A 3074-nucleotide genomic window follows, 5' to 3' on the forward strand; every position below is an offset into this window, starting at 1 on the left:
ACAAGAGCTAAAATATGATCTTGATTATATCCTATCTGAATTTAGAGACCACCTAAAGAATAGATTTGACTCACTGAACACCAATAGCCAAAAACCAGATGGATTGTGAGATGACATCAAGAACACCATCCATGAGGAAAGAAACAGGTCATTAAAAAGACAGGAAAGGAAGAAAAGACCAAAAAGGATGTCAGAAGAGACTGTAAACTTGCTCTTGAATGGAGAGTAGCTAAAGCAAATGGAAGAAATGACAAACAAAAAGACTTGAACAGAAGATTTCAAAGAGCAGCTTGAGAAGATAACGTTAATTATCATAATTAAATGTGCAAAGACCTAGAGTTAGAAAACCAAATGAGAAGAACATGCTTAGCATTTCTCAAGCTGAAAGTACTGAAGAAAAAAAATGAAGCCTCAAGTTGCAATCTTGAAAAATTCAATGGGCAAAATATCGAATGATGCAGGAAATATCAAAAGATAAAGACAATACACAGAGTCACTGTGCAAAGAATTGCTTAATGTTCATCTATTTCAGGAGATGACACATGATCAAGAGCCAATGGTATTGAAGGAAGAAGTCAAAGCTGCATTGAAGGAACTGGTGAAAAACAAGGCTCCAAGAATTGGCCAAGTACCCATTGAGATGTTTCAACAAATGGATGCAGTGCTGGAGGCACTTACTCTTCTATGCCAAGATATTTGGAAGACAGCTACCTGGCCAGCTGACTGGAAGAGGTCTGTATTTGTGCCCATTCTAAAGAAAGGTGATCCAACAGAATGTGGAAATTTTTTAATAATATCATTAATATCACATGCAAGCAAAACCTTGCTGAAGATAATTTAAAAATAGTTACAGCAATATATTTATAGGGAACTTCCAGAAATAGAAGCTGGATTCAGAAGAGGATGTGGAATGAGGGATATTATTGCTGATGCCAGATGAATCTTGGTTGAAAGCAGAGAATACCAGAAAGATGTTTACTTGTGTTTTGTTAACTACACAAAAGCATACAACTGTGTGGATCATAACAAATTATTGATAACTTTGTAAAGAATAAGAATTCCAGACCACTTAATTGTGCTCATGAGGAACCTATACATAGAACAGGAGGCTGTAATTCAAATAGAACAAGGGGATACTGCATGGTTTAAAATCAGGAAAGGGTGCATCAGGGTTGTATCCTTTCACCATACTTTTTCAATCTGTATGCTGAGCAAATAATCCAAAAAGCTGGACTATATGAAGAAGAATGTCATATCAGGATTGGAGGAACATTCATTAACAACTAATGATATGCAGACAACACAACCTTGTTTGCTGAAGGTGATGATGACTTGAAACACTTACTGATGAAGATTAAAGACTACAGTCTGCAGTAGGATAACACCTTCATATAAAGAAATTGAAAATCCTCACAACTGGACCAATAAGCAGAATCACAACAAATTGAAAAAAGATTGAAGTTGTCAAAGATTTCATACTACTTGGTTCCGACATCAACACCAATGGAAACAACCACCAAGAAATCAGATGATGATTGAACTAGGCAAATCTGTTGCAAAATACCTCCATAATGTGCTGAAGAACAAAGATGTGTCTTTGATGACTAAGTTGTGCCTAACCCAAGCATGGTATTTTCAATCACCTCATATGCTTGTGAAAGCTGAACAATGAATAAAGAAGATCGAAGAAGAACTTTTGGGTTGTGGTATTGGCAAAGAATAGTGAAAATACAGTGGACTGCCAGAAGAACTAACGGATCTGACCTGGAAGAGTGCAGACAGAATGCTCCTTGGAATGGAGAATGGCCAGACTTCGTCTCACCTACTTTGGTCGTGTTGTCAGAAGGGAGCATTCCCTGGAGAAGGATGTCATACTTGGTAAAGTGGAGGGTCACAGAAGAAGGGGAAGAGCCTCAGTGAGATGGATTGACACAGTGGCTGCAACGGTGGGCTCAGGTATAGCAAAGATTGTGGAGCTGGCACAGGAGCAGACAGTGTTTCGTTTTGTTGTACATAGGGCTGCTATGAGTTGGAGCTGACTCCACAGCAACTAACAACAATAATGCCTTCTTGGTTTCTTAGTTTCTCTCCCTCTCTCCTAGTGCCAGGAATCAGCAAATGCTCTAAGGGTGAAAGTTGCTTACAGAGTGTCAGCTCACCCCTTTACGATTCACTTCTCTTCAGTATTTGGCCCTTCAAGTCCTGATTTCTTCAGCAACTTTCCAATGCCTTCAAATAGATCTTTTCTACCTTTGTAATTTTGTCTGTAGTTTCTAATCGTTCTCAGTGAGATTGTTAGTCTGCCAAAGCTACTCTATGGTAACCACCAAGGAAACTCTTTTCAACTAGTTACAGTAGTTACAAATTATTCTGAGTGTTAGAATCTGAGTTATGTAATGAGCATTGCATAAGCTTTAATAAAAGCCAAGAAAACATAAAAAAATGTTTGCTGTAATATGTGTGAATTCCTTTAAAATGGGCAATCCCAAGGCACTCTACCAATTGAATGGTTCTCCTTATTTCTGAAAGAATAATTGAAATAGAAATCTCAATGGGTCAGAATCTAAGAACAGATTGTATTATAATTATAAATGGAAAAACATAAATACGTAAATAGTCACTTAGTATTCAAAGTGGAAGGAATTTACTGATAATAGTACACAGAATCTCCTTTGCAATAACTGGTGGGCCTAAAATGCTTTTGCTCTCTAGTTTGCCAGCTAGAGCAGAGGTACCAAATAGGTGTGTGCTGTAGTCAGATGGTCGGAAGGAAGACTGGGCAATCTAATTCCCTAGTGATACCGCCTTTAAAACCCAAGGAGGGATCACTATGAGTCGGATCCGACTTGATGGCATTGAGTTTGGTTTGGTTGGTAGTCAGATGAACAGTGAATGCTTCAGTGACGAGAGCTCAACATCTTGACATGTTGCACATCCTTGGTGCTCAAGATCTGTAACCATTAGACAGATCCTTTAATTTGCATTCTTCAGGGAACAATAATAAACAACTGATTGTTGCCAAAAGGTTTCTGTTGCCATTTTTTGTTGACTTGATGCTGACACTTAGAGACCCT

This window comes from Orycteropus afer, unplaced genomic scaffold, assembly GCF_000298275.1.
Source record: "Orycteropus afer afer isolate SDZICR_OR568_19922 unplaced genomic scaffold, OryAfe1.0 scaffold00007, whole genome shotgun sequence".
Taxonomy (NCBI): Eukaryota; Metazoa; Chordata; class Mammalia; order Tubulidentata; family Orycteropodidae; genus Orycteropus; species Orycteropus afer.